We start from the raw sequence: 25228 nt of genomic DNA on the forward strand, positions 1-25228 counted from the left end.
TATGTCTGACTAGGAGTGGCATTGTCTGAATGATGCACGTGGCTGGAGTATGTCTGACTAGGAGTGGCATTGTCTGAATGATAGACATTGCTGGAGTATGTATGACTAGGAGCTGCATTGGTTGAATGATAGATGTGGCTGGAGTATGTATGACTAGGAGTGGCATTGTCTGAATGATAGACGTGACTGGAGTATGTATGACTAGGAGTTGTATCGTCTGAATGATAGACGTGGCTGGAGTATGTATGACTAGGGGTTGCATTGTCTGAATGATAGACGTGGCTGGAGTATGTATGACTAGGAGTTGCATTGTCTGAATGATAGACGTGGCTGGAGGATGTATGACTAGGTGTTGCATTGTCTGAATGATAGACCTGGCTGGAGTATGTATGACTAGGAGTTGCATTGTCTGAATGATAGACGTGGCTGGAGTATGTATGACTAGGAGTGGCATTGTCTGAATGATAGACGTGACTGGAGTATGTATGACTAGGAGTTGTATTGTCTGAATGATAGACGTGGCTGGAGTATGTATTACTAGGGGTTTCATTGTCTGAATGATAGACGTGGCTGGAGTGTGTATGACTAGGAGTTGCATTGTCTGAATGATAGACGTGGCTGGAGTATGTATGGCTATGGGTTGCATTGTCTGAATGATAGACGTTGCTGGAGTATGTATGACTAGGGGTTGCATTGTCTGAAAGGTAGATGTGGCTGGAGCATGTATGACTAGGAGTTGCATTGTCTGAATGATAGACGTGGCTGGAGTACGTATGACTAGGAGTTGCATTGTCTGAATGATACACGTGGCTGGAGGATGTATGCCTAGGAGTTGCATTGTCTGAATGATGCACGTGGCTGGAGTATATCTGACTAGGTGTTGGATTGTCTGAATGATAGACATTGCTGGAGTATGTATGACTAGGAGCTGCATTGTTTGAATGATAGATGTGGCTGGAGTATGTATGACTAGGAGTGGCATTGTCTGAATGATAGACGTGACTGGAGTATGTATGACTAGGAGTTGTATCGTCTGAATGATAGACGTGGCTGGAGTATGTATGACTAGGGGTTGCATTGTCTGAATGATAGACGTGGCTGGAGGATGTATGACTAGGTGTTGCATTGTCTGAATGATAGACCTGGCTGGAGTATGTATGACTAGGAGTGGAATTGTCTGAATGATAGACGTGACTGGAGTATGTATGACTAGGAGTTGTATTGTCTGAATGATAGACGTGGCTGGAGTATGTATTACTAGGGGTTTCATTGTCTGAATGATAGACGTGGCTGGAGTGTGTATGACTAGGAGTTGCATTGTCTGAATGATAGACGTGGCTGGAGTATGTATGGCTATGGGTTGCATTGTCTGAATGATAGACGTTGCTGGAGTATGTATGACTAGGGGTTGCATTGTCTGAAAGGTAGATGTGGCTGGAGTATGTATGACTAGGAGTTGCATTGTCTGAATGAGAGACGTGGCTGGAGTATGTATGACTAGGAGTTGCACTGTCTGAATGATAGACGTGACTGGAGTATGTATTACTAGGGGTTGCATTGTCTGAATGATAGACGTGGCTGGAGTGTGTATGACTAGGAGTTGCATTGTCTGAATGATAGACGTGGCTGGAGTTTGTATGATTAGGAGTTGCATTGTCTGAATGATAGACGTAACTGGAGTATGTAAGACTAGGAGTTGCATTGTCTGAACAATAGATGTGGCTGGTGTATGTATGACTAGGGATGTATTGTCTGAACGATAGACGTGGCTGGAGCATGTATGACTAGAAGCTGCATTGTCTGAATGATATACCTGCCTGGAGTATCTATGGCTATGGGTTGCATTGTCTGAATGATAGACGTTGCTGGAGTATGTATGACCAGGGGTTGCATTGTCTGGAAGGTAGATGTGGCTGGAGTATGTATGACTAGGAGTTGCATTGTCTGAATGATAGATGTGACTGGAGTATGTATGACTAGGGGATGAATTGTCTGAACGATAGACGTGGATGGAGTATGTATGACTAGGAGTTGCATTGTCTGAATGATAGATGTGACTGGAGTATGTATGACTAGGGGATGAATTGTCTGAATGATAGACGTGGATGGAGTATGTATGACTAGGAGTTGCATTGTCTCAATGATAGACATGGCTGGAGGATGTATGGCTAGGAATTGCATTGTCTGAATGATGCACGTGGCTGGAGTATGTCTGACTAGGAGTGGCATTGTCTGAATGATGCACGTGGCTGGAGTATGTCTGACTAGGAGTGGCATTGTCTGAATGATAGACATTGCTGGAGTATGTATGACTAGGAGCTGCATTGGTTGAATGATAGATGTGGCTGGAGTATGTATGACTAGGAGTGGCATTGTCTGAATGATAGACGTGACTGGAGTATGTATGACTAGGAGTTGTATCGTCTGAATGATAGACGTGGCTGGAGTATGTATGACTAGGGGTTGCATTGTCTGAATGATAGACGTGGCTGGAGTATGTATGACTAGGAGTTGCATTGTCTGAATGATAGACGTGGCTGGAGGATGTATGACTAGGTGTTGCATTGTCTGAATGATAGACCTGGCTGGAGTATGTATGACTAGGAGTTGCATTGTCTGAATGATAGACGTGGCTGGAGTATGTATGACTAGGAGTGGCATTGTCTGAATGATAGACGTGACTGGAGTATGTATGACTAGGAGTTGTATTGTCTGAATGATAGACGTGGCTGGAGTATGTATTACTAGGGGTTTCATTGTCTGAATGATAGACGTGGCTGGAGTGTGTATGACTAGGAGTTGCATTGTCTGAATGATAGACGTGGCTGGAGTATGTATGGCTATGGGTTGCATTGTCTGAATGATAGACGTTGCTGGAGTATGTATGACTAGGGGTTGCATTGTCTGAAAGGTAGATGTGGCTGGAGTATGTATGACTAGGAGTTGCATTGTCTGAATGAGAGACGTGGCTGGAGTATGTATGACTAGGAGTTGCATTGTCTGAATGAGAGACGTGGCTGGAGTATGTATGACTAGGAGTTGCATTGTCTGAATGATAGACGTGCCTGGAGTATGTATTACTAGGGGTTGCATTGTCTGAATGATAGACGTGGCTGGAGTGTGTATGACTAGGAGTTGCATTGTCTGAATGATAGACGTGGCTGGAGTTTGTATGATTAGGAGTTGCATTGTCTGAATGATAGACGTAACTGGAGTATGTAAGAGTAGGAGTTGCATTGTCTGAACAATAGATGTGGCTGGAGCATGTATGACTAGGAGCTGCATTGTCTGAATGATATACCTGCCTGGAGTATCTATAGCTATGGGTTGCATTGTCTGAATGATAGACGTTGCTGGAGTATGTATGACCAGGGGTTGCATTGTCTGGAAGGTAGATGTGGCTGGAGTATGTATGACTAGGAGTTGCATTGTCTGAATGATAGATGTGACTGGAGTATGTATGACTAGGGGATGAATTGTCTGAACGATAGACGTGGATGGAGTATGTATGACTAGGAGTTGCATTGTCTGAATGATAGATGTGACTGGAGTATGTATGACTAGGGGATGAATTGTCTGAATGATAGACGTGGATGGAGTATGTATGACTAGGAGTTGCATTGTCTCAATGATAGACATGGCTGGAGGATGTATGGCTAGGAATTGCATTGTCTGAATGATGCACGTGGCTGGAGTATGTCTGACTAGCTGTTGCATTGTCTGAATGATAGACGTTGCTGGAGTATGTATGACTAGGAGCTGCATTGTCTGAATGATAGACGTGGCTGAAGTATGTATGACTAGGAGTGGCATTGTCTGAATGATAGACGTGACTGGCGTATGTATGACTAGGAGTTGTATCGTCTGAATGATAGACGTGGCTGGAGTATGTATGACTAGGGGTTGCATTGTCTGAATGATAGACGCGGCTGGAGTATGTATGACTAGGAGTTGCATTGTCTGAATGATAGACGTGGCTGGAGGATGTATGACTAGGTTTTGCATTGTCTGAATGATAGACCTGGCTGGAGTATGTATGACTAGGAGTTGCATTGTGTGAATGATAGACGTGGCTGGAGTATGTATGAATAGGAGTGGCAATGTCTGAATGATAGACGTGACTGGAGTATGTCTGACTAGGAGTTGCATTGTCTGAATGATAGACGTGACTGGAGTATGTCTGACTAGGAGTTGCATTGTCTGAATGATAGACGTGACTGGAGTATGTCTGACTAGGAGTTGCATTGTCTGAATTATAGATGTGACTGCAGTATGTATGACTAGGGGATGAATTGTCTGAATGATAGACGTGACTGGAGAATGTCTGACTAGGAGTTGCATTGCCTGAATGATAGATGTGACTGGAGTATGTATGACTAGGGGATGAATTGTCTGAACGATAGACTTGACTGGAGTATGTCTGACTAGGAGTTGCATTGTCTGAATGATAGATGTGACTGGAGTATGTATGACTAGGGGATGAATTGTCTGAACGATAGATGTGGATGGAGTATGTATGACTAGGAGTTGCATTGTCTCAATGATAGACGTGGCTGGAGGATGTATGATTAGGAATTGCATTGTCTGAATGATGCACGTGGCTGGAGTATGTCTGACTAGGTGTTGCATTGTCTGAATGATAGATGTTGCTGGAGTATGTATGACTAGGAGCTGCATTGTCTGAATGATAGACGTGGCTGAAGTATGTATGACTAGGAGTGGCATTGTCTGAATGATAGATGTGACTGGAGTATGTATGACTAGGGGTTGCATTGTGTGAACGATATACGTGACTGGAGTATGTCCGACTAGGAGTTGCATTGTCTGAACAATAGATGTGACTAGAGTATGTGTGACTAGGGGATGAATCGTCTGAACGATAGACGTGACTGGAGTATGTCTGACTAGGAGTTGCATTGTCTGAATGATAGACGTGACTGGAGTATGCATGACTAGGGGATGTAGTGTCTGAACGATAGACGTGACTGGAGTATGTCTGACTAGGAGTTGCATTGTCTGAATGATAGACGTGACTGGAGTATGTCTGACTAGGAGTTGCATTGTCTGAATTATAGATGTGACTGCAGTATGTATGACTAGGGGATGAATTGTCTGAATGATAGACGTGACTGGAGAATGTCTGACTAGGAGTTGCATTGTCTGAATGATAGATGTGACTGGAGTATGTATGACTAGGGGATGAATTGTCTGAACGATAGATGTGGATGGAGTATGTATGACTAGGAGTTGCATTGTCTGAATGATAGATGTGACTGGAGTATGTATAACTAGGGGATGAATTGTCTGAACGATAGACGTGGCTGGAGTATGTATGGCTATGGGTTTCATTGTCTGAATGATAGACGTTGCTGGCGTATGTATGACTAGGGGTTGCATTGTCTGAAAGGTAGATGTGGCTGGAGTATGTATGACTAGGAGTTGCATTGTCTGAATGATAGACGTGACTGGAGTATGTCTGACTAGGAGTTGCATTGTCTGAATGATAGATGCGACTGGAGTATGTAAGAATAAGGGATGAATCGTCTGAACGATAGACGTGGCTGGAGTATGTATGGCTATGGGTTGCATTGTCTGAATGATAGACGTTGCTGGCGTAAGTATGACTAGGGGTTGCATTGTCTGAAAGGTAGATGTGGCTGGAGTATCTATAGCTATGGGTTGCATTGTCTGAATGATAGACGTGGCTGGAGTATGTATTACTAGGGGTTGCATTGTCTGAATGATAGACGTGGCTGGAGTGTGTATGACTAGGAGTTGCATTGTCTGAATGATAGACGTGGCTGGAGTTTGTATGATTAGGAGTTGCATTGTCTGAATGATAGACGTAACTGGAGTATGTAAGACTAGGAGTTGCATTGTCTGAACAATAGATGTGGCTGGTGTATGTATGACTAGGGATGCATTGTCTGAACGATAGACGTGGCTGGAGCATGTATGACTAGAAGCTGCATTGTCTGAATGATATACCTGCCTGGAGTATCTATGGCTATGGGTTGCATTGTCTGAATGATAGACGTTGCTGGAGTATGTATGACCAGGGGTTGCATTGTCTGGAAGGTAGATGTGGCTGGAGTATGTATGACTAGGAGTTGCATTGTCTGAATGATAGATGTGACTGGAGTATGTATGACTAGGGGATGAATTGTCTGAACGATAGACGTGGATGGAGTATGTATGACTAGGAGTTGCATTGTCTGAATGATAGATGTGACTGGAGTATGTATGACTAGGGGATGAATTGTCTGAATGATAGACGTGGATGGAGTATGTATGACTAGGAGTTGCATTGTCTCAATGATAGACATGGCTGGAGGATGTATGGCTAGGAATTGCATTGTCTGAATGATGCACGTGGCTGGAGTATGTCTGACTAGGAGTGGCATTGTCTGAATGATGCACGTGGCTGGAGTATGTCTGACTAGGAGTGGCATTGTCTGAATGATAGACATTGCTGGAGTATGTATGACTAGGAGCTGCATTGGTTGAATGATAGATGTGGCTGGAGTATGTATGACTAGGAGTGGCATTGTCTGAATGATAGACGTGACTGGAGTATGTATGACTAGGAGTTGTATCGTCTGAATGATAGACGTGGCTGGAGTATGTATGACTAGGGGTTGCATTGTCTGAATGATAGACGTGGCTGGAGTATGTATGACTAGGAGTTGCATTGTCTGAATGATAGACGTGGCTGGAGGATGTATGACTAGGTGTTGCATTGTCTGAATGATAGACCTGGCTGGAGTATGTATGACTAGGAGTTGCATTGTCTGAATGATAGACGTGGCTGGAGTATGTATGACTAGGAGTGGCATTGTCTGAATGATAGACGTGACTGGAGTATGTATGACTAGGAGTTGTATTGTCTGAATGATAGACGTGGCTGGAGTATGTATTACTAGGGGTTTCATTGTCTGAATGATAGACGTGGCTGGAGTGTGTATGACTAGGAGTTGCATTGTCTGAATGATAGACGTGGCTGGAGTATGTATGGCTATGGGTTGCATTGTCTGAATGATAGACGTTGCTGGAGTATGTATGACTAGGGGTTGCATTGTCTGAAAGGTAGATGTGGCTGGAGCATGTATGACTAGGAGTTGCATTGTCTGAATGATAGACGTGGCTGGAGTACGTATGACTAGGAGTTGCATTGTCTGAATGATACACGTGGCTGGAGGATGTATGCCTAGGAGTTGCATTGTCTGAATGATGCACGTGGCTGGAGTATATCTGACTAGGTGTTGGATTGTCTGAATGATAGACATTGCTGGAGTATGTATGACTAGGAGCTGCATTGTTTGAATGATAGATGTGGCTGGAGTATGTATGACTAGGAGTGGCATTGTCTGAATGATAGACGTGACTGGAGTATGTATGACTAGGAGTTGTATCGTCTGAATGATAGACGTGGCTGGAGTATGTATGACTAGGGGTTGCATTGTCTGAATGATAGACGTGGCTGGAGGATGTATGACTAGGTGTTGCATTGTCTGAATGATAGACCTGGCTGGAGTATGTATGACTAGGAGTGGAATTGTCTGAATGATAGACGTGACTGGAGTATGTATGACTAGGAGTTGTATTGTCTGAATGATAGACGTGGCTGGAGTATGTATTACTAGGGGTTTCATTGTCTGAATGATAGACGTGGCTGGAGTGTGTATGACTAGGAGTTGCATTGTCTGAATGATAGACGTGGCTGGAGTATGTATGGCTATGGGTTGCATTGTCTGAATGATAGACGTTGCTGGAGTATGTATGACTAGGGGTTGCATTGTCTGAAAGGTAGATGTGGCTGGAGTATGTATGACTAGGAGTTGCATTGTCTGAATGAGAGACGTGGCTGGAGTATGTATGACTAGGAGTTGCACTGTCTGAATGATAGACGTGACTGGAGTATGTATTACTAGGGGTTGCATTGTCTGAATGATAGACGTGGCTGGAGTGTGTATGACTAGGAGTTGCATTGTCTGAATGATAGACGTGGCTGGAGTTTGTATGATTAGGAGTTGCATTGTCTGAATGATAGACGTAACTGGAGTATGTAAGACTAGGAGTTGCATTGTCTGAACAATAGATGTGGCTGGTGTATGTATGACTAGGGATGCATTGTCTGAACGATAGACGTGGCTGGAGCATGTATGACTAGAAGCTGCATTGTCTGAATGATATACCTGCCTGGAGTATCTATGGCTATGGGTTGCATTGTCTGAATGATAGACGTTGCTGGAGTATGTATGACCAGGGGTTGCATTGTCTGGAAGGTAGATGTGGCTGGAGTATGTATGACTAGGAGTTGCATTGTCTGAATGATAGATGTGACTGGAGTATGTATGACTAGGGGATGAATTGTCTGAACGATAGACGTGGATGGAGTATGTATGACTAGGAGTTGCATTGTCTGAATGATAGATGTGACTGGAGTATGTATGACTAGGGGATGAATTGTCTGAATGATAGACGTGGATGGAGTATGTATGACTAGGAGTTGCATTGTCTCAATGATAGACATGGCTGGAGGATGTATGGCTAGGAATTGCATTGTCTGAATGATGCACGTGGCTGGAGTATGTCTGACTAGGAGTGGCATTGTCTGAATGATGCACGTGGCTGGAGTATGTCTGACTAGGAGTGGCATTGTCTGAATGATAGACATTGCTGGAGTATGTATGACTAGGAGCTGCATTGGTTGAATGATAGATGTGGCTGGAGTATGTATGACTAGGAGTGGCATTGTCTGAATGATAGACGTGACTGGAGTATGTATGACTAGGAGTTGTATCGTCTGAATGATAGACGTGGCTGGAGTATGTATGACTAGGGGTTGCATTGTCTGAATGATAGACGTGGCTGGAGTATGTATGACTAGGAGTTGCATTGTCTGAATGATAGACGTGGCTGGAGGATGTATGACTAGGTGTTGCATTGTCTGAATGATAGACCTGGCTGGAGTATGTATGACTAGGAGTTGCATTGTCTGAATGATAGACGTGGCTGGAGTATGTATGACTAGGAGTGGCATTGTCTGAATGATAGACGTGACTGGAGTATGTATGACTAGGAGTTGTATTGTCTGAATGATAGACGTGGCTGGAGTATGTATTACTAGGGGTTTCATTGTCTGAATGATAGACGTGGCTGGAGTGTGTATGACTAGGAGTTGCATTGTCTGAATGATAGACGTGGCTGGAGTATGTATGGCTATGGGTTGCATTGTCTGAATGATAGACGTTGCTGGAGTATGTATGACTAGGGGTTGCATTGTCTGAAAGGTAGATGTGGCTGGAGTATGTATGACTAGGAGTTGCATTGTCTGAATGAGAGACGTGGCTGGAGTATGTATGACTAGGAGTTGCATTGTCTGAATGAGAGACGTGGCTGGAGTATGTATGACTAGGAGTTGCATTGTCTGAATGATAGACGTGCCTGGAGTATGTATTACTAGGGGTTGCATTGTCTGAATGATAGACGTGGCTGGAGTGTGTATGACTAGGAGTTGCATTGTCTGAATGATAGACGTGGCTGGAGTTTGTATGATTAGGAGTTGCATTGTCTGAATGATAGACGTAACTGGAGTATGTAAGAGTAGGAGTTGCAATGTCTGAACAATAGATGTGGCTGGAGCATGTATGACTAGGAGCTGCATTGTCTGAATGATATACCTGCCTGGAGTATCTATAGCTATGGGTTGCATTGTCTGAATGATAGACGTTGCTGGAGTATGTATGACCAGGGGTTGCATTGTCTGGAAGGTAGATGTGGCTGGAGTATGTATGACTAGGAGTTGCATTGTCTGAATGATAGATGTGACTGGAGTATGTATGACTAGGGGATGAATTGTCTGAACGATAGACGTGGATGGAGTATGTATGACTAGGAGTTGCATTGTCTGAATGATAGATGTGACTGGAGTATGTATGACTAGGGGATGAATTGTCTGAATGATAGACGTGGATGGAGTATGTATGACTAGGAGTTGCATTGTCTCAATGATAGACATGGCTGGAGGATGTATGGCTAGGAATTGCATTGTCTGAATGATGCACGTGGCTGGAGTATGTCTGACTAGCTGTTGCATTGTCTGAATGATAGACGTTGCTGGAGTATGTATGACTAGGAGCTGCATTGTCTGAATGATAGACGTGGCTGAAGTATGTATGACTAGGAGTGGCATTGTCTGAATGATAGACGTGACTGGCGTATGTATGACTAGGAGTTGTATCGTCTGAATGATAGACGTGGCTGGAGTATGTATGACTAGGGGTTGCATTGTCTGAATGATAGACGCGGCTGGAGTATGTATGACTAGGAGTTGCATTGTCTGAATGATAGACGTGGCTGGAGGATGTATGACTAGGTTTTGCATTGTCTGAATGATAGACCTGGCTGGAGTATGTATGACTAGGAGTTGCATTGTGTGAATGATAGACGTGGCTGGAGTATGTATGAATAGGAGTGGCAATGTCTGAATGATAGACGTGACTGGAGTATGTCTGACTAGGAGTTGCATTGTCTGAATGATAGACGTGACTGGAGTATGTCTGACTAGGAGTTGCATTGTCTGAATGATAGACGTGACTGGAGTATGTCTGACTAGGAGTTGCATTGTCTGAATTATAGATGTGACTGCAGTATGTATGACTAGGGGATGAATTGTCTGAATGATAGACGTGACTGGAGAATGTCTGACTAGGAGTTGCATTGCCTGAATGATAGATGTGACTGGAGTATGTATGACTAGGGGATGAATTGTCTGAACGATAGACTTGACTGGAGTATGTCTGACTAGGAGTTGCATTGTCTGAATGATAGATGTGACTGGAGTATGTATTACTAGGGGATGAATTGTCTGAACGATAGATGTGGATGGAGTATGTATGACTAGGAGTTGCATTGTCTCAATGATAGACGTGGCTGGAGGATGTATGATTAGGAATTGCATTGTCTGAATGATGCACGTGGCTGGAGTATGTCTGACTAGGTGTTGCATTGTCTGAATGATAGATGTTGCTGGAGTATGTATGACTAGGAGCTGCATTGTCTGAATGATAGACGTGGCTGAAGTATGTATGACTAGGAGTGGCATTGTCTGAATGATAGATGTGACTGGAGTATGTATGACTAGGGGTTGCATTGTGTGAACGATATACGTGACTGGAGTATGTCCGACTAGGAGTTGCATTGTCTGAACAATAGATGTGACTAGAGTATGTGTGACTAGGGGATGAATCGTCTGAACGATAGACGTGACTGGAGTATGTCTGACTAGGAGTTGCATTGTCTGAATGATAGACGTGACTGGAGTATGCATGACTAGGGGATGTAGTGTCTGAACGATAGACGTGACTGGAGTATGTCTGACTAGGAGTTGCATTGTCTGAATGATAGACGTGACTGGAGTATGTCTGACTAGGAGTTGCATTGTCTGAATTATAGATGTGACTGCAGTATGTATGACTAGGGGATGAATTGTCTGAATGATAGACGTGACTGGAGAATGTCTGACTAGGAGTTGCATTGTCTGAATGATAGATGTGACTGGAGTATGTATGACTAGGGGATGAATTGTCTGAACGATAGATGTGGATGGAGTATGTATGACTAGGAGTTGCATTGTCTGAATGATAGATGTGACTGGAGTATGTATAACTAGGGGATGAATTGTCTGAACGATAGACGTGGCTGGAGTATGTATGGCTATGGGTTTCATTGTCTGAATGATAGACGTTGCTGGCGTATGTATGACTAGGGGTTGCATTGTCTGAAAGGTAGATGTGGCTGGAGTATGTATGACTAGGAGTTGCATTGTCTGAATGATAGACGTGACTGGAGTATGTCTGACTAGGAGTTGCATTGTCTGAATGATAGATGCGACTGGAGTATGTAAGAATAAGGGATGAATCGTCTGAACGATAGACGTGGCTGGAGTATGTATGGCTATGGGTTGCATTGTCTGAATGATAGACGTTGCTGGCGTAAGTATGACTAGGGGTTGCATTGTCTGAAAGGTAGATGTGGCTGGAGTATGTATGACTAGGAGTTGCATTGTCTGAATGATAGACGTGGCTGGAATATGTATGACTAGGAGTTTCATTGTCTGAATGATAGACGTGGCTGGAGTATGTATGACCAGGGGTTGCATTGTCCGAATTATAGATGTGGCTGGAGTATGTATGACTAGGAGTTGCATTGTCTGAATGATAGACGTGGCTGGAGGATGTATGACTAGGAGTTGCATTGTGTGAATGATATACGTGACTGGAGTATGTCTGACTAGGGGATGAATTGTCTGAACTATAGACTTGACTGGAGTATGTCTGACTAGGAGTTGCACTGTCTGAATGATAGATTTGACTGGAGTATGTATGACTAGGGGATGAATTGTCTGAACGATAGACGTGGATGGAAAATGTATGACTAGGAGTTGCATTGTCTGAATGATAGATGTGACTGGAGTATGTATGACTAGGGGATGCATTGTCTGAACGATAGACGTGACTGGAGTATGTATGACTAGTGGATGAATTGTCTGAACGATAGACGTGACTGGATGATGTATGACTAGGAGTTGCATTGTCTGAATGATAGACGTGGCTGGAGTATGTATGACTAGGGGTTGCATTGTGTGAACGATATACGTGACTGGAGTATGTCTGACTAGGAGTTGTATTGTCTGAATGATAGATGTGACTGGAGTATGTATGACTAAGGGATGAATTGTCTGAACGATAGACGTGACTGGAGTATGTCTGACTAGGAGTTGCATTGTCTGAATGATAGATGTGACTGGAGTATGTATGACTAGGGGATGAATTGTCTGAACGGTAGACGTGACTGGAGTATGTCTGACTAGGAGTTGCATTGTCTGAATGATAGATGTGACTGGAGTATGTATGACTAGGGGATGAATTGTCTGAACGATAGACGTGACTGGAGTATGTCTGACTAGGAGTTGCATTGTCTGAATGATAGATGTGGCTGGAGTATGTATGACTAGGGGATGAATTGTCTGAACGATAGACGTGGATGGAGTATGTATGACTAGGAGTTGCATGGTCTGAATGATAGATGTGACTGGAGTATGCATGAATACGGGATGCTTTGTCTGAACGATAGACGTGACTGGAGTATGTATGACTAGGGGATGAATTGTCTGAACGATAGACGTGACTGGAGTATGTCTCACTAGGAGTTGCATTGCCTGAATGATAGAGGTGACTGGAGTATGTATGACTAGCGGATGAAGTGTCTGAACGATAGACGTGACTGGAGTATGTCTGACTAGGAGTTGCATTGTCTGAATGATAGATGTGACTGGAGTATGTATGACTAGGGGATGAATTGTCTGAACGATAGACGTGACTGGAGTATGTATGACTAGGGGATGAATTGTCTGAACGATAGACGTGACTGGAGTATGTCTGACAAGGAGTTGCATTGTCTGAATGATAGACGTGGCTGGAGCATGTATGACTAGGAGTTGCATTGTCTGAATGGTAGATGTGACTGAAGTATGTATGACTAGGGGTTGAAGTGTCTGAATGATAGGCGTGACTGGAGTATGTATGACTAGGGGATGCATTTTCTGAACGATAGACATGACTGGAGTATGTCTGACTAGGAGTTGCATTGTCTGTATGATAGACGTGACTGGAGTATGTATGACTAGGGGATGAATTGTCTGAATAATAGACGTGACTGGAGTATATCTGACTAGGAGTTCCATTTTCTGAATGATAGATGTGACTGGAGTATGTATGACTAGTGGCTGAAATGTCTGAACGATAGACATGACTGGAGTATGTCTGACTGGGAGTTGCATTGTCTGAATGGTAGATGTGACTGAAGTATGTCTGACTAGGAGTTGCATTGTCTGAATGATAGACATGGCTGGAGTATGTATGACTAGGAGTTGCATTGTCTGAATGATAGATGTGACTGGAGTATGTCTGACTAGGAGTTGCATTGTCTGAATGGTAGATGTGACTGAAGTATGTCTGACTAGGAGTTGCATTATCTGAATGATAGACGTGACTGGAGTATGTCTGACTAGGAGTTGCATTGTCTGAATGATAGATGTGACTGGAGTATGTACATATTGCTTATTACACTTTGGACTATTGCTCTATTTAGATTTTGTTGTTGCTCATGATGCTTGTTTATCTTGCCCTGAGACTCTCCACTGTATTTTTGCCATGTGCTTATAGCTTATCACCCGGTGCCGCCTACGTGTATCCCAATTAACTTCTTTCTCCCTGAAATGATGATACTCTCTCATGCTAGCACAGCACTGCCAATGTGTGGTTAGTACCCCTATGTCGGACTGCCACTTTGCCATTGCTTGTGCATGAGGCACACGCCATAAGGGTATTGAGTCTGAATCTATACCCCTTTACTTATTTGACTGAGTCTAGTACCTTTTCCCTGCTTTGCGCTACGTCCTCTGCCTCGCCACTCAATAGTCTGTGAGCCTAATCTTGCATCGGCACAAGCACCCTTCCTAAGCGTTAGACTAACCATCCTTTATATGAACACATTTTCTATAACCACTTAGCATGTTTCCCTTGGTCATCAGCCTGCCTGCCTGTCTCCTGCTCCTTATAAACAATATAGCACTGCCTAGCATATCACCTCACCCACAGATCACTATGTACTCGACTATACCTATCATTAAATCGCCTAGTAGTTCACCTCTATTTATAAATTACTCACATCCAGCGCTACCTACCAGCTCCCCCCCTATTATAGAAAGGAATTTAAGACTCAGAGCTAGATTAGCTAAAATCTATTAACCATTGCCCGCTCGATGCCTACTGCACAGAGACTACGATCCACGACTGTCAGCCTAAATACCGTAAAACCTTACTCATCTCAGAACTCCTACCCCAAACCTCCACACAGTCCCTCTAATCAGAGCAATCCTGAAATAACACAAGTGCACCCTCCCACCACAACTACCAAAACCACTGTGAGCCCCCAAATCAAGGGAGCTTTGATCAACGCCAGATCGTTAGTAGCTCATGCAACAGAAATTGCAGACCTGATCCTCAAAGAAGACCTTGACCTCCTTGCTATCACGGAGACATGGCTTCATCCGGCAGCAGGCCCCATGCTTATGCTTGCAGTCCCAGATAATTATTCCATCCTGAGACAAGACCGACCCAACTCTAGAGGAGGGAGTGTTGCTATTATCCACAAATGCACTCTTACCATGAGATTAGCAACCACTATCAACGTCCTCTCTTGCGAACTACTCTCAGTTAAAGTCCCCCTTACTAATGCCCAAACTCTCAACATACATGTGATCTATTGCCCTCCAGGCCCAATAGGCACATTTGATGAGGACATTAATACCATTTTATCCAGCAACCTTAAAGGTTCCACTCAAGTACTCACCCTTGGGGACTTATATGGGCTTCAATGACCTGGAAGACCAATTCGCAAGCATTACCCTTATTACTCTTTCTGAACTAGGATTTACCCAAAGAAGCATGGAACCCACACATGCCAAAGGTAGAATACTCGATTGGGTGGCTGACTACAACTGTCTAGCCAACATTACTGACATTTCACCACTAGCCTGGACTGACCACCATCTGGTATCGTTCACGCTTTCTACCACCCGACCCCCACCCCTGCCGGCCAGCAGGGCTCCAGCCACACTTACGAGAAATAAATAGAGCATCACTCTGGAGAGACTTATCCTGAACTTACTCCCCACACTCAACACACTGCCTGACAATCTGGATCCTGAGACTTTGGTTGAAGAATAGAATAAAATTATGTTCACTTCGCTGGACCTAATCGCCCCGCTCAAACTCAAACCAAGTAAGCCCAAAATGCACCTGAACAAATGGTATACACCATTCCTTCAAATGGTATACACCATTCCTTAAAAACTTAAGGCAGCAAAAAAGAAACTGCGAGGCCTCTTGGAAAAAAGTCCCGTCAGCAGCTCAGCTAATAAACTCAAACTTAAGAAACTAGTGGCCCTTTACAAAAAAGAAATCTACCTAGCAAAACGAACCTCCTTCGACTCCCGTATATCCCAAGCCAAATCAAATATGAAGGAATTATTCTCCATCCTTAAAGAAGTAGAAACCCCTATAGCACCACCAGATACTTGTATTAAAGATAAAAACTGGTGCTCAGAAATCCAAAATGCCTTAGCCAACAAGATCGCTACCCTACAAAACAAAATCTCCTGTAAAAAAGTCTCCTCGATTGACCCCCACCCATCCAAACCACCTGAGAAGCCGACTTTAAGGGAAACCACCCACTTCAATTTCTCTAAAGTCACCAAACTTGAAGTAGAAAAATCATCCTGTCACTTAAACCCTCCAACTGTCAGGGAGACCTGTGCCCTGCACAGCTCATTAAAGACGCTGCCCATGACCTCTCCCCTTTCATCACAAAGTTAATCAACGCTTCCTTTTCCACTGGTTCTATCCCCACTAATTTAAAACAATCCTGGGTATTACCACTACTAAAAAAAACACACTCGACCCAGCCACGCCTACAAACTATAGACCCATAACGACTGTACCATTCCTTCTAAAAATCTTGGATAAGGTCGCCTACGTACAAATACAGAAGTACTTGGAAGAACATCACCTACTAGGAGCCAGTCAGGCTTCCGTCCTCAACATGGGACTGAGACGGCTCTTATTGACCTTAAAACACAGATCGATATGCTCAGAGACAATGGCCAAGCCGCCTTACTCCTCCTCGACCTCTCTGCAGCATTCGACCTGGTCGACCACTCTGTCCTATGCACACACCTCCACACATCAGCTCACTTCTCTGTTGAGGCCATTACATGGATTAGATCATTCCTTAATGGCAGAACCATGAGGGTCTTTTCACCTACAGCTGCAGCAGACCACATACCTATCACTTGTGGTGTGCCACAAGGCTCTTGTGTCTCCCCTACACTGTACAATATATTTACCAAGCCCCTTTTCGATGATCTGGATCATCTCGGTTTCACCTACACTAATTACGCAGATGATACCAAGATCCTCCTTCCACTTTCTGGAGATTATGGGAAGGATTTGGCCTTGGTGAATAGAGTGTACATCATCATCCAGGCATGGATGGCCACACATGGACTATGCCTGAATGATGATAAAACTGAACACATCATCCTGGGTACTACCGCCAGTTTAAAGAAACTAAGCCCTGACTATTCATCTTTCACGATCAATGGCAATAGTATCAAGGTGGGACAAGAGGTTAAAACGCTAGGCTTCTATTTGGACTCCAACATCTCCTTCAACAGACAGGTGAACTCCCTAGCCTCTTCCACTGCTTCCACGTGCAAACTGATCCGTGCAGCCAAACCCTTTCTGTCCGACACTAGCTGCTTGACCCTTGCAAGAGCCCTCATATTGTCCCGCCTGGACTACTGCAACGCTCTCTATCTTGGGTCTTCCAAAGCCACCACTAGCAAACTACAAACTCTTCAGAATAATGCTCTCAGAGCGGCATTGGGCATCTCTAGAAGAGATTATATCACAGTACACAGCCAACAGAACAATTGGCTCTGTATCAACGATAAAATTCTCCTAAAAACTGCATCACTTACTCATAAGTCCCTCAATAACGCTGCTCCTATTTACTTGATCGGCAGATTTCATAGACAGACCTCCCTGAGACCCACAAGAACAGCCTATAAAGACTGCCTCTCTGTCCCCAACTTTAAACGCTCCACTATAGGGGGCAACAGCTTCCCAGTGAAAGCGGCTAAACGGTGGAACTCCCTACCACCAACTCTCAGAATGGACTTACCTTATCAAAACTTCCGATCGAAGATTGTTTCATGGTTGAAGACGTAAGCCTTCTAACATATCTAGTTGCTAAGTCTTTCATATTCCTGCCAACTGTACATACTGTACTCACATGTGTTAACCTGTAAATATGTATATAATCCTGTTATTACTATTATTGTGTGTATGTACATGTATATATCGTTGTTGTTGTAACTAAGCTTCGCAAATTCATGTAACTGCTGCGCCCTGTTACCTTAGGGTATTCTGGCGCATTACAAATAATAAAACAAACAAACATGTATGACTAGGGGATGAAATGTCTGAACGATAGATGTGACTGGAGTATGTCTGACTAGGAGTTGCATTGTCTGAATGATAGATGTGACTGGAGTATGTATGACTAGGGGATGAATTGTCTGAACAATAGATGTGGCTGGAGTATGTATGACTCGGAGTTCCACTGTCTGAATGATAGACGTGACTGGAGTATATATGACTAGGAGTTGCATTGTCTGAACGATAAATGTGACTGGAGTATGTCTGACTAGGAGTTGCATTGTCTCAATGATAGACGTGACTGGAGTATGTATGACTAGGAGTTGCATTGTCTGAACGATAGACGTGGCTGGAGTATGTATGACTAGGGGTTGCATTGTGTGAACGATAGACGTGAGTGGAGTATGTATGACTAGTAGTTGCATTGTCTGAACGATAGACGTGACTGGAATTAATGACTAGGAGTTGCATTGTCTGCATGATAGACGTGGCTGGAGTATGTTTGACTAGGAGTAGTATTGCAGCTATATCATGTATTTTGATTATCTTTTCATGAGTGATGTATTTTTTAGATATAAGACGTTTTATGTGAAAATACATCTCTATAATTTTACTTTTTTTTTAATGATATAGATTCAGTGTTCAATGGTTTGTGTCCAATTTTGTCTTTATATGGTGGCAAGAAAAAGGTTGATCATTGGGATTATAGAAATGCTTTTAATGATTACCCCTTGTGAGAAACCTGAGGGTATCCTCACATCGACTCCCCTTGGATCCTCTTCTCAGGGGACCAGGGAAAGGCCATCGCTTTTGGATCCTGACCCTGGGGGTGGAGATGCGAGGAGGATCGCCAAGGTGGAGGGTCTTAGGGGGATTGGGGAGAGGATGTCCGCAGGTGAGACATGATATCCCCCTTTCCTTGTGAGGTGACTAGAAGTGGTACACACTAACAAGTCATTTCACCACTCTGGTACTGAGACGAGGAAGAGACCTGAAGACTGTTATGAGGGTCAGGAATGTCCAGAAAACACCACTAACTATGGTCAGGCAACCAGACTCGAGAACTCATACCTGCAACCTGTTAAGTGGTTGAAGTTGTATAAAAGGTGGAGCTGATAATCAGGAAGGGGAGACCAGCAGGAGAGAAGCCAGGCCGAGCATGTCGGACCTTTGAGGAGAGAGATCCTGTCAAGGAGGAGGCTGGCAAAGAGGGTCCTGTCTGGAGGGCAGGACACCGGCAAAGACCAGGCAAAGACCCCAGAGACACTGTGAAGCTGAGTCCCGAGTGGGCCATGGGAGGGTCACAGCGGTCAGAACCACCCTGGTCTAGTGCCTACAGCAGGAGCTGTGGGGCACGGAAGAGTCCCTATTGCTGCAAGCTACCGGCAGCGTCCGTGAGAGGCAAGGGGGGCTGATGGCCACCCACAGAGAGAATTCTAAGGTGCGCGAGTATCTTGCAATACTACGGAGACGTGTATGCGGAGCAAAGGAGGAAAGAAGCCGCCTGGAGGAGCTGCCAAGGACCGGTAAGTGAACAAAAGGGAACACTTGTACCGGGGCGATCATCTGGTCTACTACAGGGCAAATGTAATTGCAGAATGAATTTAATTAAATATACAAGTTAAAGTGAACCGAACATTAGGGGCTGAAGTGAACCATATGAATAAGTTGAACTGTAACTTAAAGATTGTGAATAGAGAACTATTGAATACCGAACTGAAGGAAAGCTTTGATAGGCCTACGAATGGAAGGGAAGCTTGTGTTACATGCATTAAAAGGCAAGAACAAATCTTATGAAATACAAGGCCAAGCAACTAATGAAGTGTGTGAAAGTAATGTGGTGAACGAAAGAGAGCACCAGGGAGTGAACTGTATGACAAAACACATTGTGGCATAGCCAAAAGACAGGCAAGGAGGAAAACACATTGTGGCATAGCCAACAGACAGGCGAGGAGAAAGCAAAGTAAATATGAACCAGAACACAGGTGCAGTTACAGAAAAACCTGTATGTACAAGAAAGCCCAGGGTTATCGGTTGCGTGACCTGTAATGGGTGGACCGTGTTGTCTGACAACTGCGCCTACACCGAGGACACGCTATCTGTGAAAGACAAGGAAACACACAGATCATAAATCCGCATGTATGGAAGAGATTGCTGAAGTGAAGCAGAAGAAAGCAATCTGTGTAAACAGGCAAGGAATGAGAAGGAATCAGAAGTTGACCTGGAACTAGTTTTGAATAGCAAGAGGCTGAAACTAAGTGTGAGTTGCCGAGCTGGACAAGCTGACTGTTATAATGTATTACGTCATATCATTTTATATAGTTTCATGTTCTGTTGCATGCGTATTTGTGTATGATTCTGGAATGCCCATTTCAGAAACATACACAAATCGCTGTGGAGACGAGAAGCTGCCCCACCCGGGGACCTTTTATCAATAAACAGAGTTATAAATCACAATCCACTGAGTTGGAGAGTCTACCACCATATTACAACAAATTGGCGACGACGAGCGGTCCGCTTTCAGGAGGGAGTCCCTGGCCGTGATCGAGCACATCCGGAGTAACAAAGCAATCGTGAGTGAAAAGGCGCCAAATAAACAAGTGCAAGCGTCGCATCGAACAGAATAAATCAAGCAAGAAGACACTGTAAGGTAACTTAGGGAAATGAAGGAGAAAAGGTTATAATACCTTAATGAAAAGCAATTGGTGACACGGCATCTTACAAATGATGCGCGAGCTGCGAGCGCCAATGGTGCTCAGTGATTAGAGTAAAGCACCTTTAGAAACGTGCATTACGTGCCGCCATTTTGTGAATACAACTTCAAGTTACCATGACAACAGTGTAAACAATATATGTACGGAAACTACTTTTGAATGACAGATCAATTTGTACGGCGAATGAACATTAATGCTGCATCAACGATATGTTACTGACTATAGTTGAGTAAAGAAAGTGTCAATCAAATCCATGCATATAAAATAAAGGAACATTGTAAAGTAGATAAATAAAGTTGCCAACCAAATCACACTAATAAGAAACTCTTTGTTGAACGACCAGACTGTAATTTATTATAGCAACCATAGTATGCATGCAAATATGTAATGATATCTATGCAGGACTAATTGAGCATAGATACTTCGAACTGTTTAAGTGACCATTTAATAAGAAGTCATACAAGTGCAACATGCAGAACATTGCGGCTCCAGTACAATTTCTGGCACATCCTGGTAATCCAATATGCTCCTGGGAACAATGGCATGACAGTTTCCAAGTTTTTCTAAGGGCGATTGGAGGGGCCAAATTCAATGATGACATGAGAGAAGCCACGTTGTTGAACTGTGTGGGGGCAGAAGCCTTGAGGATTTTTAGGACATTGCCAGAATTAGTGGACACAGAGGATGGTTCTGGTGACTCCTCTGCCAGTACTGTTAGGAAATATGGGACAGCAATGACAAAATTAACAAAACATTTTGGTAATAAGACCACCATGTTTTGGAGCGATACAGATTTTTCTCAAGGAAACAAAATAAAGGGGAGAGTGTTGACACCTACATAGCTGCATTGAGAGGCCTCATATCAACATGCAACTTCACTGGTGTGGCAAATGAATATTTAATAGACCAATTAGTTTTACATGTGGCAGATCCCCGCATTCAGCAACGTTTGTGGCAGGCGAAGGATACCACGCTAGAACAAGCCATTGAGATAGCGAGATCAATGGAACTAGGAGAGAAATGCATGAAGGAAATACAGAGCAAGTCAGAGAGTTGTGAAGTGAAGTCTGTGCAAGATATACACGAAGGAGAACATGGCAAGGATGAGGAGGCATTAATTGCCATTGTAAAAAAATTGACAAAACATGACTTTGGTATGGGTTCCAGGAAAGATAGAGAAACAATGAACAGGATGCAAGGTAGATGTTACATATGTGGTTGGTATAGGCATGTGACTACAGAAAAGGATTGTCCTGCAAATTATGTGTAATGCTACAGATGTGGCCATGTTGGACATTTTGGCAAAGTATGCCGGAACACTAGAGGAAGAGGCAGATTCAATTTACATTCCATGAGCACTGTACAGAGGAATGGTGGTCGCTTTGGAAGGAACAATATGACAAGCATAAAAGCATTGGAAGAGGTTGGTGGTCCAAGTAGCCTGTTGGCAGTTACAAATGGATTTGAAGAGGAGGTGCACATTTTAGCTTTCACACCAACTGAAGGAATTGTGGGCTCATGGGTATCTACGTGTATAAATGGTATACTGTTGCAAGTCATGGTTGATACTGGGTCCCCGTATACGATGGTGGATGTGGAAACATTTCTAAGGATTTAAAAGGGAGAATGGAGGACTTGCAATTAACAAAAGTAAGAGCAACTGGGTATGGTAAGACACAGTTACAAGTGCGGATGGGAACAGACCACTCAGTAGACTTGTTAACTTAAAACTGGGTTTATTTCACTAAATTAGCATCTTCAACAAGTTAGGATACATTATAGTTCAACAAAAGTGGTCTGTGAAAGTCTCCTTAGCTCAGCGGTTGTTGGCCTCTTCTCTTCACTTTTTCATGTGTACCAAAATATGTTTTAACGGATTGAGAGTCTCTTGTAAGCTTAGATTAGGCGGCCTGGCCTTTTCCCCACTGTTCAAACTACAGAAGAGGTGATGACATTATGTATGGTGATTCACAGTCTTATTATGAGCTCCTTTAGGTTAAGGTGGCCAAGGGTTAAATGTCACATGCCCCAAAAGACTCTATTCACTAGTGTTTTTGCTCACATAGTCTGTTGCTGTATCAGTAGTACTTCCATCTCACTGAAACTGTTATCACTGCCCCGAGTTGCCAGCTGTCTTCACTCGTTCAACTTGTCACTCTTTTCCCCAGACGGCTATCATTGTAGCCTCGTGTTGCTCACCTTCTTCAATCGCTCGTCGCTTCATTCAGTGTCCCTCATAGCTGCTCCGGCCCCTCTTTCGCACAGAACTCAGTGCGTATCGGCTGACTTGTTCCTGGCGACCTCCTCGATGGTGACTGGACGATCCGGCCGGGCCCCCTCTCTGTGTGGCCGCTACACGGGAAGGATGCAGCCGCGGCTCCTCATCCGAAAAGGTGGGGGTTAGGAGCAGAGCCGCGTACGCTGTCTCAGCTGTTCAGTAGAGCGGCAAAGGACTTCTCCGTTTCGGCTCCTCCTCCGAAAAGTTGGGGGCTAGGAGCGAAGCCGCGTACACAGTCACATCTGTTCAGCAGTGCAACGAAAGGCTTCTTCGCTTTGGTTAGCCCTCGGCACATTCCCAGCTCACCTCGTCAGTTTCAACAACAATTCAACTCAGTCACAAACAGGGCCAACAGAATTCTTCATGTAACGCACAACAGGTGCACCTCTTGCCTTTAGTTTCGCTGCATTTTTCCTTCAATAGGCCCATTCATATATAACTTCTGCTTCAGGTGATACTCTCCCCTGTTTGTTCTTTCAAAAACATAAAAACACACAAGTCCAGTATTAGAGGTAAGTACCTCTCAGGAAAAATCATTATCTTTCATTGGAGCAATCAGATGTCTTTCATAACAGAGCAGACCCACCCTTCATGAAATCATTCACTAACCCTTCTTGGTCTGATGATCAAAAAAAAGGGGCTTTAACTGGCTCTGATTTCCCTTTTCTTCTTCCGCCTTATCACATATCCTCCCCCATAAGCCCTTACGTTCGGGAAGGGCATGCATTCTAGATAAGAAATCAGCTTGTGTCATTCTTCGTTCCAGGTTGATAAATGGTCTGGAACTAATATGGCTGCAATGACAGGAACCACCTCAGAACTCGGGGATTTGTCTCCTTGTTCCTGGACAACCATACCAATGGAGCATGGTCAGTAACTAGTGTAAATTGCCTGCCTAACAGTGTCTCTATTGCCCATTTCACCACCAAACACTCTTTTTCAATTGTTTCATATCCCATTTCATGAGGCAACAGCTTCCTGCTAATGAATAGGACGGGTCTCTCTTTCTCTCCTTTGTTTTGGAAGAGTACAGCCCCCAGCCCTGACCCCGAAACATCTGTGCTAATAAAAAGGCATTTTAAAGTCAGGGCATTGGAGGACGGCTTTGTCCGAAAGAGCATTCTTGAGATCAATAAACGCTTTGATCATCGTCGACGAATGTTAAGATACGGTCATAGGTCAATCTCAAAGCGAACATGACGAAGAAGATCTTTCAACTAACTTCTCTTTCGAATATTCAACAGTATCCAATGATGAATCTTGGTCATCAGCAGAGATGCAAGCTGAGTGCACTAACAACAAAAGCGCTATGACTCAACCAAGTCCTTTACTAGTTAGACCAATATTCCAACATCCGCTGAAGGCTTCCTGTGCCTATAGAATAGCATTATTTCCGACAACATCAAACGAAGAGACGATAATAATGAACAGATCTAACATCTACGATTGTTCAAAGCTATTCCGGAATTGGCTAAAATCAAATCTGATGACCTAGAAGTAGTTCTGTTTCCAAATAAACGATATATAGAAGAAGCACATATTTACTTTTATAAACAAGATACAATTAACAAGTTTTAGCAACCAAACATCAATTTGGAACATTGGGTTTTGAAATAGAAGAAATCTTTGTTTCTAGATTGATGGCTGATAAAAAAGCAAAGAATCTTATGGTGTTCAGGCAACATGCATCTAACAATAATCTTGAACAGAATAAAGTGTTATCATCTGCGTAAACTGCCAATGATGCAAGAACAATGTTGCAGGCACAAGACTATAGAAACACCCAAATTCTATGGTGTGACTATTGTGAGACATCACAGCTGAAAACAAACTTGAAGGTTGACCAAAGTGGAAGGAAAACTTACCTATAACAACGAAGGGGTGATGATTCCCAAGAGAGTAAAACATCATTAGGCTCTTGGAACACGAGAGGACATAAACATCTCCTTGAAAAAAAACAGTCAGCAATTTTGGAAGAGTTGGATATTATTTGCTTGCAGGAAACTTGGCTGTGTGAAGAGGTAATATGCGATGGGTATAGCATCTCTATGAACCCAGCAATAACTTCACAACAGGGAAGACCAGCAACAGGAATGTTGATATTAACAAATCTACTACCGGCGTGGAGAATAATTTCAAGTAAGAATATACACCCGTGGGCACAATAC

The sequence above is a fragment of the Ambystoma mexicanum genome, chromosome 4p (assembly GCF_040938575.1).
Source record: "Ambystoma mexicanum isolate Mex_15411 chromosome 4p, UKY_AmexF1_1, whole genome shotgun sequence".
Classification (NCBI taxonomy): domain Eukaryota; kingdom Metazoa; phylum Chordata; class Amphibia; order Caudata; family Ambystomatidae; genus Ambystoma; species Ambystoma mexicanum.